Source organism: Acomys minous (assembly GCF_964271855.1).
Source record: "Acomys minous genome assembly, chromosome: 8".
Taxonomy (NCBI): domain Eukaryota; kingdom Metazoa; phylum Chordata; class Mammalia; order Rodentia; family Muridae; genus Acomys; species Acomys minous.
In genome coordinates this window covers 105,080,850-105,104,517 of record NC_140489.1, presented here as the reverse complement: position 1 = coordinate 105,104,517, position 23,668 = coordinate 105,080,850, and the positions used below count along the sequence as shown (strand labels likewise).

At 44.2% G+C, this 23,668-nt stretch overlaps 1 protein-coding gene across 1 annotated transcript in view; it reads left to right on the top strand.

Annotated features, from left to right (window-relative positions):
* The window catches only part of ALK (ALK receptor tyrosine kinase), a 710,702-nt gene that overhangs the window by 2,234 nt on the left and 684,800 nt on the right, over positions 1 to 23,668 (top strand). The window lies entirely within an intron of this gene.

Genomic DNA, 23,668 nt, shown 5'->3' with positions numbered 1-23,668 from the left:
GGGAAAGGGATGGACATTGTTAAGGTTGCCTTGGTCTAGGGAGAAGCAATGGTTGTCTTTCCTGCCTCCCACGCCCCCATTTGTTTTCCCTGAGCCTCTTAGCTTACATGTGTATAGCAGCCACTCTGAGTGATAGCCCCTGGTAGGCCCGTCTCACTGCAGCTCTTACTGGTGGAAGCTCCTGGAATGAGTTTCTGTTCCATTTACTCCCTCGTTTCTTTCAAAAATTCACTGAGTTAGGACTGTGTGTGCAAGCACTCACTTCTAACTCTTCAGTGGTGTCTTTTGAATAGCAAGCCAGGTGGTTTTGAATGAATGTTTCTCTAATAAGACCACGGGGGTGGGGTAGGGGTGGGGATGGGGGAGGACTTGTGAATGAATTAAACATGCAATGTAAATGAATGAGAAAAAAACCACAGAAAGAGAAATCATGTGTTTTAAAAAGAAGCCCACACTGATTCCATTGAGCAAACCTAGTTTCTTTTCTATCATTCTCATCATGAGAAATAAATGAAGCTCTTATGCTCCACTGGTTACTAATGTTTAGTATTAATTGGATGGGAAGCATTGAACGGGGTCCATTGTAAGAGCTACAACTTCTCCCATGCTTACACACACACACACACACACACACACACACACACACACACACACACATACACACACACACACACACACACACAGGCACACACACCACTCCTACTTACACTCAAGCTCTCCTGCAGTAGAGCTACTGAGAAGCTGAGGGTCCTCTGAGATTGCACAGAAACTGTACTGGCAAGTGGTCCTCAAGGGAAGCAGCATGGATCTGTATTTCAGCACGGGCACTGGTGACATCGTCACCACTTAAAACAACCCCTTATGATCAGTGCTGGAATTTAGATTGTGCACGGTGAAAGGCAGGGTCTGACGAGCTTGGCAATGCCTTCCTTCAGTGAAATGGCATGAAAGAATGAAACTGTTGTCCCACTAAGGCCGCGTTTGTAAAGAACAGCTGGGCTTTAATGGCATCGTGGCTTCTGTGGTTTATACATGCGACATTCTCTTTTAGTGTCCGATGCTGCTGTAATGGATGTAAAATGACTTCTCTGGAAAGACACATTTTCTCCCACTTTTGTGTCTTTGAGCATCGCTGGAGCTTCCCCATCACCTCGGGTGATACGACCATAAGCCCCCAGCAATCTGTTTCAACGGTTGTAACATGTTGATGGCAGGCAAAGGGGGTCATTTTCCAGACGTGAACTTGTCAGCTATAGACAGGCTGCGAAGAAACAGTCAGTGGATGCCTCTGAGTCACATAATGCATTTGAAGAACATACTACTGTAGTCGAGCCCTGTGTGCAGAAATCAGACTCTGCTCAGGGGAAGCTTCATGCAGAAAGGAGTGTCTCCCAAGAGCTGCTCTGCTACTGGATACAGGGAAGCAGTGCGCATACCAAGTCCTCCCTTAGGAACACAGTCCATTTGGCAGCTGGGCCAACCCTTATGCATCATTTGACACATATAGAAATGCTGGCTTCAGAAAGAGCCAGGATTCTGCCATTAAAAGGCTAGAAATTTTGGCCAAGCAATTTTTTTTCCAGCAGGATTGGGATCAAATGGTTATTGATGGGATCAAATAAGACACTAAGTGTAAGTGGATGAGCTCCCTGTGACCCCCAGAGAGACAGACAGCTTATGGAAGAGCACTTCAGGCCTCATGGTGCTCACTCTTAAACAGGACGAGCTCTCTTGTCTCCCAGGACACACACTGTCTGCGGTTAGTCACACAAGACTGGCCTCTTGCCTCACTGCCTCCTCAGCATCCCTCAGACCTCCCTGTGGAGTGATGCATCTTGTTGTAACACACCACATTCCATGCTGGGGGCAGCACACGCCATTGTGGCTCCTCTCATCCTTTTGTATGGAAACTCTGGCTTACATTCTTGCCACTGGGGTTGATTTTTTTTTCTCCTACTTACGTTTGGTGGGATGGGTTTATTCTCTTTATGTGGCCTCTTACTTATAGAGTGGGGCATTTACTCTTTTGTGACTTAGGATGTTCAATTAAACACAAGGAAACAAATTCAGTTTCTGTCCTTCTGATCAAAGGGCCTGTGGTCCTTCCTAGAGAGAATCAATAGTGCTGATGGGTCTATGTGTGGGGAGACGTTCTGCCTCAATTTGTAGTCAGTGTTCTGCAGGAGCGCATTTGTTGTAGACTGAAGATAGTGTCCTAAACTTGAGCAGTGTCTTCTTGTCTAGGGAAGTGGTAAAATGGAAAATAACCCAGGAAGGACAAAGCCAAGCCATTGTGTTGTTTGTGGTTTGGGCTGCCTGAGAGGACAAAGAGAGGTTTAAGCGGCTTTGTAATGAATGACATGCTTGTGGTTTTTCTCTGTGGACTACTATGACTTCATAAATGGGATCAATGCTTCAAAGCCTGAAATAGTTCCTGGGAGAACCCATTCAGAGAGGCAGTTACTGAGATTCTATGAACGGTGATGTACTGCCCCCAACAGCTCAAAGCCCTCAAAGAGGTCTGCCTGATGCTGGCACATTGCCTGGAACTCTGGCTATGCCCTGGTTCCTGGTTTGTAGGTGTTTTGAGATCTGCTTCTGTAATCCCACAGACAGAGGTCTAGGCATTGTGGGATAGCCTGTTTTGTTACCCAGAAAGTTCCTGTACCCACTTTGGGAAAGAAGGTACACAATTTGGGACTGTAGATGTGCTATAGAGAAACTTGGGCAATTTAGAGTAGATGTATGCAGTGCGGTACACCTGACCCTTGACCTCACGTATCTGCCCATCCCTTCTCATTTCATTTCTGAAAGGGGCAGAGGGAGTAAAGGAAGGTAGAAGGAAATTGGAGCTCCCAGGTGGGATATCAGTTATTGGAGGTGAATTGGGAGAATTGGAACCCGTCCAGAGAAGAGCAGAGAGCTGATTTAAGAGCTGAAGGGACTGATTTATGATGTGAAAGATGAAAAGAATTAAATATATATGGCTGGGCTAAATGGCGATGAAGGGAAAGCCATGGCAACAATCTACAAATCTCTGAAGGGAGCCACTGTCAGGGAGGAGCGGGAGTTATTTAGTGTATCCTTAGAAGTAAAGAGGATGGGATTTCCAGAAAAAACCTCCAGGTTAGATATCAGGGAATCCTAGTTTTTGAAATAGATATTTCCTTATCTATTTCAGAATGGATTCTATTCAGACTATGGGATGGAATCCAAGGGTGCAAGCAGGGAGTTAGGGAGCTATGGGTCAGATAAGCCACTGCATTTGTAATGAATAACATTCTAGTGTTGAGAAGCCATATTGGGCAAGAGAGCTGGGAAGCAGGAGACAAGATGTTTTAGGATCTTATTCCTAAGAGGTTTTTGAGTGCTGGTGTTTCCAGAGGACAAAAGGAATTACTCAAGTGTTTTTAAAATGGGGAAACTGTTACCAGATTTAGAGTAAGTAAAGTTGAAATTACTAAATTTGCTTTCCCCCCAATTCTCTCATTAAAATTTTTCTCTGAGTTATGATCTGGTGGTCCAGTAGGGTAGGGGGTGGTACATTCACCAGAGAATTATGTGTCCAAGGCATATTGATAGGGGTGTGTGTGTGTGTGTGTGTGTGTGTGTGTATATATGTTTGTGTTTGTGTGTGAGTGAGTGTGTGTGTGTGTATGTGTGTGTGTGTGTGTGTGTGTGTGTGTGTGTGTGTGTGTGTGTGAGAGAGAGAGAGAGAGAGAGAGAGAGAGAGAGAGAGAGAGAGAGAGAGAGAGAGAGAGAGAGTGTTATGGGGAAAGGTAGAAGGTGATCAGGGTTTTAAAAAGATGAGTCAGTTCTATGTTGGGTAAACCCCTACTGGCTACTTCAAAATTCTTTAAGATGTTCCAAACAGGATTAAAAAACATTTTACTTTACATATATGAATGTTTTGCCTGGATGTGTGTCTGTTTGCCATGCGTGTACCTGGCATCCTCAGAAGGAGGGAGGGAGATTCAAATTCCCTGGACCTGGAGTTATAGACTCTGATGAACTTGGTTCTGGGCATTGAATCCTGGTCCCCTGGAAGAGCAGCTTGTGCTTTTCTCTGAGCCATCTCTCCAGCCCTTTAAGTGGATTTTTGTACAATGCTCCATTTACAATGGGGGGGGGGTGTACTCATGAGAGGGAACACACACACACACATACACACACACACGTATATATAAAAATCAGACAGAATGTTATCTTTTTTTTTTTTTGAGACAGGGTTTCTCTGTGTAGCCTTGGCTGTCCTGGCACACACACACTCTCTCTCTATAGACTAGGCTGGCATTGAACTCAGACATCCACCTGCCTCTGCTTCCTGAGTGCTGGAGTTAAAGGCATGTGCCACCACAACCCTGAGAATGCTATCTTTAACAGTAAGTGTGTTTATAAAGTTGTTAGTCTGTGGAAAGACAAGAGTGACTGGCCTGCAGGTATAAGGGGAGAGTGACAATTCCATTAGCAGAAATCCCAGTGCTTGACCACTACTAAAGGTTACTGACTGGTGACTTCACTCTAGGGGAATTTGTCCAGCCTGGTAAAGGACAGTTCTTTTTCCTTTATAACTCTTGTTAATATTCTGTCCTAGTTGTATGAGACTTTGCAATTCATAAATCACATTCACAGCTATTATTGCTGTTATTCTTAATTGTCCACTAGGTAGGGCAAGAATCTGCTTTCTTTTGTGAATGGAGTAACCGGAGTCCAGATGTTTGAAAACACACTTTCAAGGTCATGAATGTACAGAGCAGTAGGCCTGGGAACTTTACATCGTGAGAGGTCATAAGATGTTGGGCACTGTGATCGTTGCTGCCTGGATTCACACTTCTTGTCTTCAAATCAAGCAACCATCTCAAGATGCACATTATAAACCAGTAAGATGTAGATCTGTATTATACTTGCCAATGACAAAAACTTGGGAAAGTTCATTAAAATCTGAAACTCACTTTCATCATAAGAAAAGTAGGGAGATGGTGATGGTTCCTCTGTGATTCTAAAGGTGGGCAGTGACAATTCAGGGTGTTACTTTAGAGATTAAACTGGATGATACATGAGAATCTGTAGCCTCATGGCAGATGAATTATAGACTATTCCATCAATATGTGTCACTGGTTCTTCTCATAGCAGCATCATTCCAGCATCTGGTGAGCTACAACTCTGAGAGATCCTCAGGCAGTTTTTGTGCATCTGAATGGTGCCACCTGGAGCTGGGTAATCCCTACACATGGCCATGTTGGATGGCCTTGGTGAAAGCCGTGACGCTATTGTCTGTCACTGTAAGTTTTTCTGCACAAACCTGTGGCTCCCAAGAGGAGCAAGGGGCCAAAGAAGAGGGGACCATTAGAGGTAGTTCCTGTTGTCTCATCAAGGCTCTGTCTCATTAGAAGAGGGGAAAGATCAAGCTGTGGGGTTTATGTCATTTGTAGCCATGTGCATCCTTTGAGAGGTCTATTGACCTTGGGTTCAGTCCAAGCACATTTACAATCTGATTATTTGTCCGACCTACACACAAGACTTAGCCTTGACTCAGCAGGAAAGCAGTCCTGGGATGAGCAAGCTCGAGACCACACAGAACAGCAGTGTCCCGTCCCAGATGTCCCTTAATTAAAAGTCACCTGTCTGGCTCATTCCCTGTCCTGTCCAGAGAAGGGAAGGACCACTGGGCTTAGGAATCTCTCTTATTCTGTTTCGCTGGAGTTGTGACCTTCCCCTCCATTGTCTGCCTCACCTCTTCTACTGATGAGTGGAGAGCACACAGAGAGATGTAAAGAACCAAGTTACCATGTTACCAAGAACCAGGTCACTTCCTGAGCACACCGAGAGCAGCTAAACCCTTGAGGTCCCATGGGTACCTGTAGCCCAGGGACTCAGGTAGGCATCCTCAGGAAAGCTGTGCAGCCTTTCAAAGGCTACTTAGTATCCATGTGACCTCTGGTAGGTAATGATTTTCATGAGCCATAGCTGACTCATCACCCTCAAACTACACAAATGGACATAACCTCTGTTTTGGAATAAAGAATGGGACCCCTTGGTGAGCATGAATAATAAAAAAAGGATGTGTGGAGCCTCATCGTTCATCTCAACTTTCTGGCTGTGGATGTGATATAATCACTGCCCCAAGCTTCTGTTGCCATGACTTACCTGCTCCGGTGGGTCCAGATCCTCAAACTGTGAGCTACAATACCCACCCCCTCCCTTAGTTTGCTTTTGTCACAGTGAGGAAAATCACTAATGCAGGTAAGGAGATGAGGGAGAATGCTGGCCTAGTGATGAGGCGGTAAGGGGGTGGGTTGTAGCCCTCAGGAACGTCCTTGCTGAGCTGGATTTCTCAAAACTGTTTTTTTGTTTTTAATTTTTTTCCCCCGTTCAGATTTTTATTTTTGATGACTTTTTCAGCTGGTTGTTCTGAGCATGGGTCCTCACCCAGGGAAATACTATCAGATTCATTGTGTGAGATAATGTACATATTTTAGAAAGCACGAGGTCACGGGATGGGACAGGAGAGCTCCCCTGGGATAGATCCACCCAAATGTTTGTCTAGTTAAGTCTTTGCCCTTGGACTCTCTACCTTCCTGGCTAAGTAACAGCAGGTGCGTGGATCTAGGGGCTGGAATCCTTTAGAGTAAAGGAAAGGCTAAAGGGGACAAAAGAAGACAGTGTGAGCTCAGAGGATGTGGAAAATGCAGGCATGCTTAAGGCATTCGGGCAGCTAGCCAGAGGAAACTAGAAGGGTAATTTAAGACAGGGTCTTCTTTCCCAATTCCTTTCCCTCCCTCAGTTTTCATTAGAACATGGGTTCTTGGGGTTGGATGCTGATGGGGCTCTTTTGTAGACCTTTCCACGTTATCGGCCTACATAATTCAAGCCAGCCCTCTGTGGGGCAGGGAGTTCTCCAGTGGAAGCCAGAGGACCTGGAGTCTGTTATGGTCTTCACATGTTATTAAATTTGAAATCTTGTGCAATTTCTTTACGATTGCTGGTCCTAGGGGTCTTTAGGGAAGGTATCATGAGGTCTTTTTCATCTCATGGGGCTATTATATGCATTGAATGAGATGACATGTGTGGAAAGCTTCAGATTGGATTATTAACACACACACGCACACACGCACGCACACACATGCATGCACCAGGCAATAGGTAAATGTGACTAAAATAGTTTTTTAAATGTTAAGTTCCTACTTTGTCCAATAAGCAGCCGTACAAGGTCCCAGATTTTGGGCCGGGTTTGAGCCATCAGTCATCAGCATGCCATGCTTGTATCCTTGCAGAGGTCCTGCGTCCTTTCCCACGATTTCTCAAAATAATCCTCCCGCATTGAAGTCCTCCCAGGCTCCTGACTTCATTGCAAGATTCTTCCCTTTAAACAACAGTGAGGTTTTCAAACACAAGGGTGCCAAAAAGTTCATTGAGAGTGTAAATCTTGTGAGGAGCTTGATAATTGACGTATGGGTCACTACTCCGATAAAGACGGGTTTTCTAGCATTAAGAAACCTATCTATAGTTCTGTTCCAACCCATGTTTACTCTCCATTCAGAGTAAACATTTTTGTTTTCTGGTCCATAAGTCACCAACTGGTTGGGGCTGTTCTTGAGCTTTTTATGCAGATAGACTTTGACCCACTTGTGATGGTCAGTGTTAGGTGTCACTGGGCAGACTCTAGCGTCACTGGGGAGATGGTCCTCTGGGCGCGTGAGTGGGAGTTTTTCTAGATTACCACCAATGTGAGGAGTCCCAGCCTAACTGTGGGCAGAACCATCGCCTGGGCAGGGGATCTTGGACAATACACATTGGAGAGCGTGAACTGGGCCTGCTTTCATCCTCTCCACTTCCTGAGGGTGCATGCGATGGAAATAGCTGCTTCAAGCTCTCGGTGCCACGACTTCTTCCCCAGGGACTGTACCTAGAAGTGTAGGCAGAAACAAACTCTTTCTCCATGAAGATGCTTTTGTCAGAGTCTTTTATCATAACAGGAGAAGAATCTAAGATGCTTTATGCCTGCTTTTGTGCTTGCTTCTTTTAATGAATACTGTTTTTGTGTGTGTGAGATTCCCAGTATTGCTAAAATGTCTTCCTCCTCCTCTTCATCACATTCTTTTTTTTTTTGAGATAGAGCCTCACTGTTTGTCACACTGGCCTGTAACTCATTATGTAGTCTAGGCTACCATTAACTTGTGGTTTTCCTGCCTCAGCCTCCTGAGTGCTGGTATTATAGAGATACACTTTCCCCCACCTGGTCACAATGTTTCTTTTTATTGCTGTGTTGTATTCCTATCAATGGCATATTATTTATTCCCCCCCAACACACACAAGGTGTTGTCTCTGTAGGATACTCAGATATAAAACAATCTATCATAAATAAAAAGTAGAATACAGCACAGGTCTGCTTTATCATTTACTGGACCAAGGCTATTTATTTTCCTCTCACTTGGCTTTAGTCTTTTATCTTTAAAGTGAGAAAAAAATAGCCACTGCCAGAATTATTGTGAGAATTTCCTAATGCAAAGCCTGTGGGCAGGGTCCTCATGCAGAGCTGCTTGTAGCAAATAAGTGTTGATCCTCTTGCTAGCTCTTAACTGTGTGTTTTTCCTTGATGGCCAGAATACAAGCTTCAAAGATGCCTCCTAAAGTAGGGAAGGAAAGCCTTTAAAAGGGAAGGCATTGGCCCACGGAGGTAAGACAACAGCTAAAGAGCATGTAAGTCCTGTAGACATTTCAATAAGCAATTTCACTTACAAATAAAATAACTTGTAATAAGATTTTTATTCTTAGTTAGAACATTAACAAATAGAACAAACCAGTCAATCAGCGTATGATTTTAAACATCCTTTGGTCTTAAAGGTCTGTTAAAAAAAAAGAATATTGTAGAGGGGATGGAAAAAGTTGCATAGAAGTATCACTACATTTACAAGCAGAGAGAAAGACAAAAATGGCTGAGAATGAGAGAAACACAAGTGAAGAAAGTGAGTGAAGCTGGGTGTATAAAAGGTAAATCAGAGGGCCAGGAACTGCTTTCTGGACATGGAGATGCCTGGGCACAGGAAAAGGCAAGGACTGACAAGCAGAGTGCGGTGAAGGGACATGTCGCGGAAGGATTCTGACCAGATGTCAAAATCTGCATCTAAATCTAGGTGACATTGTATATAATAATCAGTTCCAGCTTTATTGAAGTATAGGTTACATATACAATGTGCCTTGTTTGACTGTGCAGGTTAATTTATTTGATACACACACACACATGTGCACACGTGTAACATCATCCTAATTAGGATCTATAAGATTTTTAATCCTTAAGACTAGAGCTGTTCTTAAAATAAATTTTTTTTGTTGTTTTGAGAATTTCATATCATGTATTTAGCTCCAAGTGCTTCCCTTAATCCCTCCAGATCTATCCCCACCTCTCTACTTCTGCTTTTGCAAAGGGTCTCACATACTTTCTGATCCAAGATACTTCCGATTTCTGCCTCTTTTCCCCAGTTAGTTGTTCCAGAGCTATTGTGGGCTCTGAAGACTCCTTTTCTGCCACTGCATAGTCCTTCAGAGCCTCCACGGGCCTCCCAGAGCCCTCTGAGCTTGGTAGAGAGCCCTGGTGACCACTGCTATCTGATTTCTGTATCAATTGTTTAGTGTATTTTAGAGGTTCCTATAGATGGGGCATACAGCCTATCTGTGTGGACTTCATCATCTTCCACTTTAAAGATTTATCTTACGACATGCCTTTCTATGTATTAGAGGCTTGGTTCTTTTTTTTTTTTTTTTTTTTTTTTTTTTTTTTTTTTTTTTTTTTTTACTGAATAGCATTCCCCTGTATGAGTATACAGCGTGGACTTTTTCCCAATTATCACTTGATGGACATCTGTCTGGAGCTATCAGGATTACAACTGTAAGGAACATTTTGTGTGCCTGTGATTTTGTGGCTATATGATGTTAATTCTCTTCCACCCATTGTAGAGTTGTTGGTGCATGTGGTAAATATATGTTCAACTTAATAAGAATACATCTGCCAACTTGTTTTCAAAGTGGTTGTGTCACATCACCATAGAGTCCCACCATGATTACAGGCGAGATTCAAACGGTTGAGTTGTTTGGTCTGAGACCTGGGTGTGGTTAGAGCCTTTGCCATCGTAAAAGCCTTTTGTTTGAGTCTGTCCATAGAGTGGCCACTCAGAGGAAAAGGAAGCCAGAGGCCAGTCCAATCAGAATTAGCACATTTACTAGAATTTATCAAGGATTCCCTTTAAATCCAGACCCTATTGTGTTGCACTGCAGTGAAGGCTGCCTTTGGCCTTGAGAAGAGACAACAGGAATTCTCTCTCCTCCTTGGCAAGGAGGAGCCCTTGGCTTGTTTCTGTTGCATTCCTAATGTTTGACATCTCTGCCATGCTAACTCTGTGGAAGACTCACTGTCATGAAACTAGAAGAGAAAGAAAGGAGAGAAAAAAAGAAAGGAAAGAAGGAAAGAAAAAAGAAAGGAGAAGAGAAGAGAAGAGAAGAGAAAAAACACTCCAAAGGAATGGAAGTTTCTCTTCTACACTCTTGGATCATGAGGCTCATTTCTTTGGTTCCTGGACAGAAAGAAGGATTTCCCTGAGTGTTTTAACTTCATGCTCTCAGCACCATAGCTTTTGAGAGCCTGCATTTGGACCACCGACACAAGAGAAAGGAGACGAAAGGACAGATGACCTCCTAGCCTGTCCAGAGCTTGAGTCTCTTCTTCAGTAATCCGTGTTTCACTTACTTTTCAGAGCCCCTAGCAGTTGCTTTTCATACACTGTCCTGCAGCTTTTGTTTGTAAAACTCAGGATAAACAGTGGGTTTGTGCCACTTGGCATCTACAATGCTTTTCTTCTGTTTTTGTTTTTGTTTTTAATACTTAATGTTGTGTTAGTCCTTGTCTAAATTGTCCTGGCTTTTGTTTTCTGCAAGTGTCTTTGATGTTCTTTCATTTCTGATGGTGAGCTCCAGTGAATATGTTTGGGGGAAGGACGCTTCAGGGTTGCTGTGATGTTGTTATTCTTTCTACACAGTTTCTAATGAGAACTCAGACTCTCTTAACCCACGGTCCTGTTATGTTTCTTCCACCCTCTGGCTTTCTTAGGATTTCTCTTTATGTTATTTCAGCAATTTTGTCAATAAATAATGTGTTTAGTAATTTTACTGTTTGGGATTTATCGAGAGACTTGGAGCTGGAGGTTGTTGTTGTTGTTGTTGTTGTTTTTTTTTTTCATTATACTGGGAAATCAATGAATCTTTCTTTTTTTTTTAAGTGCTGGAGACTGAGTTTAGGGTCTCTGAGCAAGCATTCTAGTACTGAGCTATGTCCCCAGCCTCCTATTTATTATCACTTTTTAGGTTGAGGTAAAGTCTACAAGGTATCAAGTTACCTTGAACTTGCTCTGTATTCCAAGTAAGCAATTTGTGAGTTTTGGATTTGTGATCCTCCTGCCTCAGCCTCCTGAGCAGCTGGAAGTGTGCTTATAAGTGTGAAACACGATTCCAAGCTCATGTTTGGACCTTTTTCTATTTTTCCTGCTTCTACCTCTTAGGAATCTAATTACAATTGTGTGGAATATGTTGCCACAGTACACGAAGGACCTGAAGCTATTTCCCCAGTCTTATTTGGGCAGCTTTTACTACATGTCTTAGAATTCATCCTCTTAAGTTTTGGAGTATTTGATCAGTTGATTAAGTCAATGTATTGAACACTTGAGATATGTGTCTTTTCCAGGCCTAGGTCTTAACGTTCATTTCTATTTTCTCCCACATTATGCATATATTTTGCTCTGTGTACTTGAGCATATTTATTAGAGCTATTTTGACATTTCTTCTCTTAATTACATCAATTCTGCACTTCCATACCAGTTCATATTGGTCCTTTTTCCTTTGCTTGTTGGTTGCATTTCCTGTCTTTAAATATCTGGTAATTTTTTATTGGGTCTTGTACATTATGAATATTACACTGTTGACTGTTGGGATTTTTCTGTCATCACTTAAAGACAGTTGAAGGGTTTTTGGTTTTTTGTTTGTTTGTTTGTTTGTTTTACAGTTTGTTTTTTTGCCCATCAATCTGACTCTAGCAAAGATTATCATCAAGCTTTTATATGGGCTCTTACTTAAGCCTCTGCTTTATGGTTAGTTTAGACCTACATTTGACCTTTAGAAGTCTTTAGCAAATGCCCCAGGGTGGTGAGGTCTGTGTGCTGGTTATTGATTGCTCCAGCCTTTCCCGACTGTCTTAGTTAGGGTTTCTGTGAAAAGACACCATGACCACGGCAACTGTTAATAGAAATCATTTAACTGGGGTTGGCTCAGAGGTTTAGTCCTTTATCATCAGGGCAGGAAGCATGGCAGTATGCAGGCAGACCAAGTGCTGGAGAGGCAGCCTGAGAGTTCTACATCCAGATCAGCAGGAAGCAGGAAGAGAGAGTGCCACTGGGCCTGCTTTGAGCTTCTGAAACCTCAAAGCCCACTGCCAGGAGCTTAAGTCCTCCAACAAGGCCACACCCACCCAACAAGGCCACGCCCACCCCAACAAGACCAAATGTCCTAATTCTTATAAACAATGCCACTCCCTATGAGCAGACAGAGGCCATTTTCATTCAAATTGCCGCACTACCTGTGTGTGAGCTGTGATAGAAAGTGTTCAGCTTATACATCCTTCTTTCCTTACTCCCTTCCTCCCTCCCTCCCTACTTTCTTCTCTCCCTTCCTTCCTTTCCTGTGCTCACCCTCTCTTCTCACCCACCCCATTCTCTTTCAGTTGTTGTTTGCTCACACTGTAGTATCTCACCCACGAATACATGAATTAACACTCAGCCCAGGGCTTCATGAGGCCCCTGGACAGCTTCTTTCTCTTTTACCCTCTACTTCTTCATTAGGTCAGTTTAACTGAGCAATTGCCAGGTTGAATGAAGAAAGATCTCTTCCTCCCAGGAGGATTTCACAGATGAACGGAGGGGAAAGGCAGGCAGAGCATGCTGATGAAGAATGCCCCTAACAAGTGGCATCTGCCCCTCGAGGGCAAAGGAAGGGTGAAGCTGGCTATCCTGCTTTAGTGGAGGCCTGGAAAGGAGGATTACTACCAGGGCGATGAAGGACAGGGTTGCTCTGTTCCTTCTGATGCCAAAACCATTCCAGTAAAGGCTGACAAACTCGGCTTGTTCAGTGCGTATTGAGTGTGGTGCTGCATCTTGGACACAGGAAGTCATAGCCCTGCCCTTTTGTAAGCAATAAATTTGTTACCTCTGGGCAAGGGATCAGGTCAAAGGATATCTATTGAAAATGATGGGCTTCTTTGGGGACTGAGACAGAAGCTGAGTAAGAAAAACATCCCCAGGTGCAGGTGATTTGGCAAGAGTCTTGGAAGGAATCTGACAGTTTACTTAGAAAGAGCCAGGCAACGAACGGCCTTCCAGTATGGGACAATAGTACAACATGATGTCTAGGTGAGAAATGGTTGCCTGAGAGAGAAGACAGAAGAAGGAAGAATGAGTTAGATAGACAGACAGACAGACAGGTTCTCTCTCTCTCTCTCTCTCTCTCTCTCTCTCTCTCTCTCTCTCTCTCTCTCTCTCTCTTCTCTGTGTGTGTGTGTGTGTCTAAGAAACTATTCAGGGGCTGATAAATCTAAAATCTGTTGGGGGCTCTGTGGAATGTGATAGACCAAATATGATGAATTATATGTGGAGGTGACTTATTTAGTCTATAATTTAGATTATCTTGAAAGAAAAAAAGAAAGGATTTAAGTGTGGAGTTGGGAAAGAGCATGTTGATTGTGAGCTGAAGAACTCTCAGGAAACATATTTTCATGGTGAGTCTCCTAATCACGGGGAGATCCGGTGCTGGGTTAGAGCCCTGAGAGTCAGTTGTACTATCTCAGAAGTGAAGAAATCACAGTTGGCTCCTGATATCCTAACTACTGGAGAAACGCGAGGAAGGAATTCAAGTCTAAGGTTTTCATATGCTTTCCTTGAAGTCTGGGGTGGGTATTGGTGATGATAAAAGTGATTGGAAAGAGGTTGTGCTTTGAGGTACCATGGTTGACATGATTACAGTTCAGTGGGGACACACGTCAAAGATGAGGTTTTCTGGTGTGCACATGACAGTATGGGACAGAGGTCGAGACCAGGAGAACTCAAGGTTTATATAGATTCAGAAGTTATTTACCTGGACTTGGTCGTTTAGTTATTGAAAGCAGATGGGTTCTCCAGAAGGAGGAAGAAGAGGAAGAGGAGAAGGGAGAGGGGAGGTAACATTTTAGTTTTAGCAAAGTTCATAATTAATGGTGGGACAGAATTAATGCTGCCACCAGCAAAAACACGGTAGAGAAAGAAGCCTTCTTATTGAGGGGTGTCGTGGAATCACGTGTTTAAGAAGCAATGGAAAGTGTATTTTTGTGTTTGGTGGAGCTGCTTGTGCATACTAGGTAGGAAGAAGTCTACAGAGTCCTGAAGGCCTAGAAAAGAAAGATGCCGAAGCAGCCATTCATTGGTTCACGGAGGCCATCTGTGAAAGGGAAAAAGAGGAAAGAGAGTGGACGACCGGTGATGTTGAATGGTTTGTCAGAGGGAAGCAAAGATGTGTTAAAGACAGATAAAACTCCTCATGTTAAAACCAGGAGGACAAAAACTAAAAGGAAGGACAGACAGTCAGGTGTTAGGAAAAGGAAAATTAGGTAGCAAAATCACTTAATATAGATATTGCTGAATTTTGCTGTTTTTTTTGTTTGTTTGTTTTTTTGTTTTTTGGTGTTAATTCAACATACAATGTAATAGGTTTCATCATGGCACCCCACACATAACACCCATATGTCATTATACTCTGCTCTTTTTTTGGGGGGTGGGGGGGAGGAATCACTGTCTTCCCAAGGAGCTCAAGATAGCTTCGAGTGTGAGTCCCTTGTGCCCGAGCTTCCCGAGTACAGGGTTCTCAGATATGTGGCACCATGTTGGCTTATTGAAGACTCTCACAGAGCTCTTGGGTACCATTCCACGTAGGCCTGTGTCTGTTTCTGGAGTCTTTCATTAAAATGGAGTCCTTTCATTCCATTTAAGAACTCTATGGGGGCACGGGGCTTGTTCTGAGGTGCCCGTGACTGCCGGACAGAGGAGCTACGAAGGTGTTTCTCCTTCTCACTTAATATTAAGTATAGAAGCTTGACAGATAATTTAATCCTCAGCATCACATAGTAAGGTCAGGGTTAGTGTTACTTTTGTTTTCTTACTTAAAGAAACTAAGGCTCAGGGGCACAGTAAGTGTAGAATGGAGTATTTGAGCTCAGCCTGCTTCACTCTACACATACAGCCTCGACGCAGTTGCTTTTGCTTGTGGCTACAGTTCTACCCATAAGTACTGTGCTCTTTCCAAAGTCAGGGCCCTTAACATATCTCGTCAGTTATTCCACATATCCTGTCTTGACCTTAAGGGTGCAAGTGTGCCCTTGGGCAGGGAAACTGCAGTGGAAAACACAACTGCCTTCTGTGAGACAAGAACGTGAGCGTGCAGAGAGCCGTGCAGAAAGGAAGGGCGGGGGGTGTGTGTGGCCAGGTTCAGTCCGCTTCATGAAGTATGACCATAGGTCATGCTAAATAGATCATGAAGTCATGCATATTCTTCCTTTCCATGGGCGCTGCCTTCCCGTCATGCTCCAGCTTGCTGGGACCCACACATCTGCTAGACAAACGCAGCCATTGGGAACAGCTCAGAAGCTTACTAAATATGCCTGTGTCATGGTAGGCAGGAGAGGTGAGGAATGTGTTGAGGAAAGATTTCCCTCCCTCCCTCCCTCCCTCCTGCTCACCCTCCCCTTCCCTCCAACCCCATCCATAGTATTAGCCTCAATACTATACTTTGGCAAAGTATGGCAGGAAAAAAAATGTCATGAAGGAGAAATGCAGATTTGATACATCTGACCTTTCTTTTCCTCAGAACAATAAATGTCAAATAGCTTAAAATGACAGCTAGGGTGCCCAGACATTATTTATGTTCTTAAATATTTAGGCAAGAAACATAATTTTGGCTTGAGCCTCATTTGCATGAAGACCCTGACCTGTGAGAACCACGAGACCTTTAAGGATCCATCACAAGTACTGAAGTTTACACTGCAGAGAAGAGAGTGGGAAATAGAAACAGTGAAAAATCAGCACAGAATAGAAGTGGTAAATGTTTGCTGGTAGGTAATGACAACATTTGATAACATCAGAAAAGTATTTTGCAGTCCCAAAATTGTGTTTGCATTTTTCATATCTGAGTAATGTGGCATTGTGGGATCCAGAGAGAGGCTCACAATCAATACGTCATCTCTCTTGATTAAATACAAAGCGCTTTAAGGTGTGTGTGTCTCCTTGTGTTATTTATCCTCATTTTACTAAAGATGTTTTGTTGCTAAAACAGAGGGAGAGATCTCTTGCTCCCGCTATGCACATCCTGATAGAACTCTAATCCCTGAGCCCTGGGTGTGATGCTCTACTCAACCTTATATTTAATTAACATCAAAAGCAGCAGCATCCTTTTCAGCCTGAGAGGTGAAGTTGTGTGTGGTGTGTATGAGTGTATATGTATGTATATGTGTCATATGTGTATATGTGTGTGTCATATATGTGTATGTCTCTGTGTGTATATGTATGAATGTGTCATATGTGTGTATATGTATGTGTATGTCATATGTGTGTGTATTTGTGTGTGTGTTTAAAGAATTGTAAGCATGAGCTAACTCATACACTTCTGAACGGACAGTATTACTTTGTGTCTAAAAGGAACCTGCCGTTAGTTCTGGGCTGGGTACCCAGCTGCAGTGTCCACTGTGGGGAAGGTCTTAGTCTCGTAAGATAAAAGCCCAGATTCCCCTGCCCTTGGCATCATCACTTATAAAAACACAGATCATTACAACACTTATGGTGTGCAGCTTTTAGAAAGAGTGAGGGCATTTCTGGAGTTTTGTCCCACACTTGGCACATGGTTCAAGCACTGCAAATGTCACTGTGTGCTCTCTCTCTCTTAACTGTTGTCAATAGAGGAGTTAGTTCCCTTGTTTTGTGGCTTCTTTTCCATATAATCTGCCAGAATCTAATCATCTTCACGGTTAGAGTTTATCTCATAGAAAAGAAATAAGACACCTCCAGGACATTTTTTTTTGTCAAATAGTTTTTCTGCCAAGTAGCTAAAAGCCGTTAGAAAACCATCTCTGTTCCACTGTCCATCACCTGTGGATTCTGCATGGAACAGCAAGCCATGCTTCATTCATGACGAGAGCACTGAAACTGTGAGGAGCATTTCTTAGCTCTTCAGGTAGAGCCTTACCTTCAGAGCAAGAAGTGCTTCTCATTTCAATAACTAGTTGCGCAGTCCGAGCCTATGTGATCTGACTGGGCAGCAGAAGGAACCGGGTGGGTGCTGCACTAGGAATCTTGGGATCAGGTTTTTCTGTGAGGATGTGCCTTGCTGTCTTGTGTGAACCTGGACAAATAACTCGAGGGTCGCAAGTCTTGGTTTGTGTCTTATCAAGTAAGTGAGTTCTAATCTCTTTCCATTTTATATCTGCATTCTGTATCAGTATTCTGCGACTCTAACCTATTTCCTAGACAGATGCAATAACATCGCTGGGAAGATGTTATCCCCCAAATCAGGTATCGAATCAATTAGACTTTCCCAGATCAGTGATGAGCAATGGGATCCTCCTCTGATCCTCATGTAATTGGTAAATAATAAGTTAGGATAAGCACCCTTTACTTCTACTTTACCTCTCAGACTATGACAAGAGGGTGGATAGTTAAAAACATATCTACCCAGCAGGCGGTGCTTCTCTCGATATACAGTGAACTCACTGAAGCTGCTGTGTTCAGATTGTCTATTCTAATATTTACAACTTATCAGACACTGGGGGTGTGGACAGAGGCGATTGATTGATCAGTCAGTTATTGGCTAGTCAACAAGTAACTATATGCATACACACACACACACACACACACACACACAATTATCCCTACCTATCTCTATATAATTATATGTCTTCTTCCTCACAGAGATAGTTTCTTTCTATGAGTGTCAGAACTGAGCGTTGGCAAGTATATGATTCATCCATGCCTGTGTGATAGATTCTAGAGGCGAGTTCAGTATTTGCTGAATCAATGGAAGAAAGAATAATGAACGAAAGAGGGATGTAAACGTGATGTGTGCAAGAGGCTGCTTGAATAGCCCTCTTAATGGCTTATTGACTCCTTCCTGAGCTCCAATTCTCCATTCAACAAATTACCATTAAGAATTTTGTCATTTTTAATAAATATTGTGTGTGTGTGTGTGTGTGTGAGTGTTTTGCCTGCATGTTTCTGTGCACCACATGTGTGTGTAGTACCTGTGGAGGCCAAAAGAGGGAGTTGGAGTCTCAGAGAGTTGTGAGCCACCATGCTGGGACAGAAACTGAGTCTTCTGTAAGGGGACTTAACTCTGCAGGTGTTTTTGCTGCTGAGCCATCTCTCCGGCCTGTGCTGAGAACTTTGTAAAGTTCTGTGTTAGTTAGTTTTATCGTCAGTGGACCAGATACCAGAGAAAACCAACCTAACTGGAGGGAAGGTCTAAGTTCAAGCTCTCACAACTTTCAGCTCCCAGCTCTTGGCGCTGCTCATTCTGAGTGGATGGTGAGACAGATCGTGGTGGTAGAAGCAGCTCATCTTATGATTGGTGGGAATCAGAAGGAGGGTGGGGAAGAGGAAAAAAGAGGGAGGGGGAGGAGAGAGACAGAGACAGAGAGAGAATAGGAGAGGGAGAGACAGAAACAGAGAAAGACAGAGAGAGAGACAGAGACAGGGAGACAGAGAGAAAGACAGAGAGAGGAGAGGGAGGGAGAGGGACAGAGAGAAACAAAGAGCTACACAGGGAGAGAGGGGGGGGGAGCAACAGAGAAGGACTGAGAGATACACAGAGACACACAGAGTCAGAGAGAGAGGAGAGGGACAGACAGACACACAGAGTCAGAGAGAGGGGAAGGAGAGAAAGAGTAACAGAAAGAGAGAGAGAAGGGAGGGGGAAACTGAAAGGGAGAAGGAGACAGACAGATGCTAGTGTGACAGTTAATCTTGATTGGCAACTTGATTGCATCTGGAATCAGCTGAGAGACATACCCATGGGCAGGCTATGAGTGAAGGCGTTTCTAGGAAGTACTGAGGGGTGGGGGTGGCAGGGACCTAGGTCCAGGAACTAGCTGTGCTTGCCCACTTGCTTTTGCTTCTTCCTAGTACCCGTGTCTGCCCCACTGTTACTGCTGGCACTGTCCTTGGCTGACAGTAAGAACTCAGCCTCTTTGGCCTTCCAGTGTGGGTCAAAGGCTGGCATGTCTCTAGGAGTTGCCCAAGCTTTCAGCACTGCCTTGGGGATGGTGAAGCATTCAGCTTTGAAGGCCAAATAGCTACCAAGTTCCCTGTCTCAACTCCTGCAGATAGCCCCATCGTGTCAACCAACCTCCTGACTTCCCCTTTGTCATATATATTCATTCTATTGCTTTTATTTTCTGAAGAATCCTGACCAACACGACCAGGTCCCACCTTCAACAGTATGGACCACTGGCCTATTTCCTACAGCCACCCCCTACCCCTCAAGTTCCCATCACTCAGAAATAGCAGCAGGAGCCGGAAGAACAAGTGTTCAACACATAAGCCAGTGAGAGAGGCCATTACAAGTTCGTAAAGGTAAAGACAACAAAATGTGCTCTCCGACTTTAAAGCTTAGGGTCTAATTAAAAAACAAACAAACATGGGAGTTGGAGTCCGAAGTCACAGGTTCAATACTTGACATGACCATCAGTTTCATGGTCTTCATTTCAGTTCTTTGAGTCCCTTTGAGGTCTGGGGATATTGGAAAGGGCTATTAGGAAGACCAAAGAAGACAGCAGTGTGAAATCAAAACACCACGGACATTATGTAGCTGTTTAAATAAAAGTAACTCAAGACTAAGGTTCCAGGGGTGAAGAACAGCTTGCCAGGATAGGGATAGAAGATTTATGCAGGGATCTGAGTCTTGTGTCTGGGAAGATGAGTAGAGTTTGGATGGCTGGGGTGATAAGGTTCATCTTGGGGGATATGGGGTGTGTGTGTGTGTGTGTGTGTGTGTGTGTGTGTGTGTGTGTGTGTGTGCGCGCGCGCAACAGAGAGGGTGTTAGTCAAAGTTGATTGAGTCACATAGTCTTGTTTGAGTGCCTGCAATGAACTCCATGCTCTCCTGGGTCCTCTGTGCAGACAGAAGGAGTTTTGCGTTCTGTACTTCAGATGCACAGGATGAGGTCAGGACCTTGGAGAACAAGCGGGGAGTGGTTAATCTCCTCATAGCAGGAAATAGGCAGCCTGTAGTGACCCAATGTGAGCATCATCCTCTTAGGAAGTAGAGGGCTGTGGCTTGGATTGGTGTGGACATACTAGGGTCAGGATGCTGGGGTTGAAGTGGGAAGACTTTTAAGGGAGTAGATTAAAATGGAATGAGAGAGGAAAGTGGTGGTGGTGGGGGAGGGTTTCTAGGAACCCTTCATAGACCATGGTACCCAAGGCAGAAGAGGCAGAATCCAAGCAAGTCTAAAATTTTCTGCCATCAAGATTAGAATAACAATGGGAAGGAGAAGGGAAGACGTTGGGGAGGCGAGCTAAGTTCCATTGCCAGTGGAGGGGGAGATGCCAGCCCAGCTCCAGGCGGCGCATCTGCAGAGGATGAGAGCCATGAGACTGCCTGTGAGAAGCGTCAGAAGTCTGTGAGGCCTGGGGATTCAGGAGTCATCAGCACAGAGACTTCTCATAAATTATGCACTTTACTTAGAACTTAATTTTGTGTTTTTTGGAAGATAAGAGAAATGAAAAGCTTGCTGAATTATGGATTATGCAACTGCACTAAAAGCAATTCTCCCCCCCCCACCACTCCTTCCACACACCCCCCCCCCAGTGTCTCCCTAGCGAATTCTCTGCTCTTCCCTCTGATCCACTCCCCTCTTCCCTTCTTTGTAAACTGGGGGACACAATAACCTCTATTGCTGTCAGATCAGAGGACTGGCAGTGAAGGGATTAGGTGATCAGCAACGTTCACCAGAAGACACGCCGATTCTCTTAGCCTCCTCCCCAGCGCAGTGTAGATCAGAGGGTTGGGGCTTCCTCTGGAGAAAAGCAACCATTTATATTTATAGGAGGAAATGTTTAAAGAGCTAAATCCTCAGTTCCCTGGACAGCCCTGTTGTTTGATTTGCAGCTTTTCTTAAGTAAAGAGCCGATTCCCAACAACAGAGGAGCTGGCTTGGGAGATAATGTGATCCGCCAAAGTAGGCTTCCAAACTTGGTAGACGATGGGCTGGAGGCCACGTCTCCTTCCATGGCACGATACTCCGTCTGTGGCTCGACGGAAGCTCACACGAATGGCGAGCGCAGCACTCAGAAGTTGGGTTTTCTTTGCCACAACCCCTCCCTCTCCCCTCCCGGTGCTTCAAAGAGAAGGATTTGCTGTATTTTTCTAGACATCACAACCAGGAGCATTGGACTTGGCTTTAGAGAATGTTGGCAGAGGTAGAAGAGGTGGGGCATGAGGCATTGATACCAGGCATTGATACTACCTGAACATCTACCGTATGCCAGGCCCGTTATGGCCTTTCTTCTTCCACACTCACCGCTGTGTCAAATAAGAGGCTCTGAGTGCTTGAGTGAGTGGCTTGCCCAGGTTGTACAACCAGCAGTTGGCTAAAACAAAATTTGGTCCCAAGTTTCTAGATCTGAGGGTCCCTTTCTGGTTCTAAAGTTGAGTTGACTTCTCATCTCCATTAAACGGGAATTTTTCTTAAAAAACAAAACACAACAAACAAAAAAGGCTTGATTACCCACACCCCAGGGTAGAGTTGGGCGAGGATCCAGCTGGTTTCCTGTCCGTCTCCTTCCACACTGTCTCCCATTCCTTTTGTCCCTTTGCCCTTTTGTGTGTTTCTTTTGCCTCCCAGCACTGTCTCCTAGCAAAATAGCCCTTGTTCTCTTACCATTTCTCTGTCTTGAGGTGGGTGGAGCATGACTTACTGAGCATCAGGTCTTTCATTTTTCACAGTGTTCTGTGACCCCTTCGTTGACCTTTTGTGAGTCCTTGTTGAGGGCATGAGGCCGTAGACTCCATTTTCACTGAACTCACGTGACTGCAGAAAGACAGTAGATGGAATTCCTACAACATTCAAGCCATCACAGTAGGTGCTAGGAAAAAAAATATTTTGGGGTGGCTACTTTGAAAGCTTCTTCAAGTGAAAATAAAAATGTGTTTCAGTTTTAGATACCATGGCCAAGGAGAGAAAAAAAAAATCAGCAAGGAAAAGAGCAAGGAGTAGCAGATTCTTGGTGGAAAAGGCAAGTGTGTCTTGCTGTGTGGCCCTGCCTTTCTGCCTCTGTCTGCTATACGTCTAGTGCCTTGTCTGTAGCCATTTTCTTTTTAACTGACATCCCTCAGGTGGCATGGTCTCTGCATTCCAAGGCTTACTAATCTGGACAAGCTGGGAAATATGCGTGGCCCTGGGTCTTTCAACAAGTTAGTTCAGCCTTATAGAGGGATGTCGCTAATGGTGGTGATTTAGGTTAAGGAGGAAGCAAGGGCAGCTCTGAAGATCAATTGAATGGATACAATGGAACAGCCACTACAACACTTGGCATATGGCTACGCGCATCGCAGATGTTGGTTTTGTGGTGATCATAGCCAGTTCACTGTCTGTTACAGAGCATTGGGCTGCAAGTAACAGACCCAGTTGAAAGTAGCTATGCAATAAGCAGTGTACTCTTTCACCTCGGAGCCTGGAGGTCATGTGGCTATATTCAGTAGCCCAGGACAAGTCCAAGTACCCAGAGCCACGTGTCTTCCTACTTCCTCAGAGATGGTGGCTCTCCCAGGCCTGAAGATAACTACAGAAACCATGGCCATCTTCACTTACAGCCAGTCAAAGAGGCTAAAAAGGAGCATTTGTTGTTACTGTGTCCCTTTTTAAGAAAGAGGGAAAACAATCCTTACTTTGTGTATTTCCACTGGTGGCCCCTTTGTTAGGTGACATGACAAAATTGGTTCCTAGGAGGAACAACAGAATAATTTGCCCAGAGTCAAAAGTGAGCATGCACTAGAATTGCCGACAGGACTTAAGACCAGACCTGGCTGGGCTCCATCCCCAGAGCTCCTGACTCCTGGGGTGGGGTCTAGGAATTTGCAATGCTAACAAAATTCCCTTCTAGTTTCAGGACCATATTTGAAAATCTATTGGCTCAAACCTCTCAGTCCCAGGGCAGTTCTTTTGAAGTACACTGATGCTCCAAACAAGACCAGAGTAGAGGCTGAGTTGGCATGAAGGAAAGACAAAAGACTCTGGTTCCCTCCAGCTCGGTTCATACCTTGGTGTAGGCTCCCTCTTCATTTAAAATGATAAAAGTCAGGGTCTGGACTACAGATTTGTCTGAACTGAAAAGAGAAGAAGCTTCTTGGTCCTGGCAGCAAACATTTTGAGCAACTGACTGTGAGATGGTGGTGGTGGCTTCTCCCTGCTCTTCTCTTATTCTTTCTTCTTCACCAGAAATGTCAATGTCATCTGAAATGTCTCATGTACATGCATGAGTGTGTGTGTGTGTGTGTGTGTGTGTGTGTGTGTGTGTGTGTGTGTGTGTGTGTGTGTACAGGTCAGAGGACAACTTTA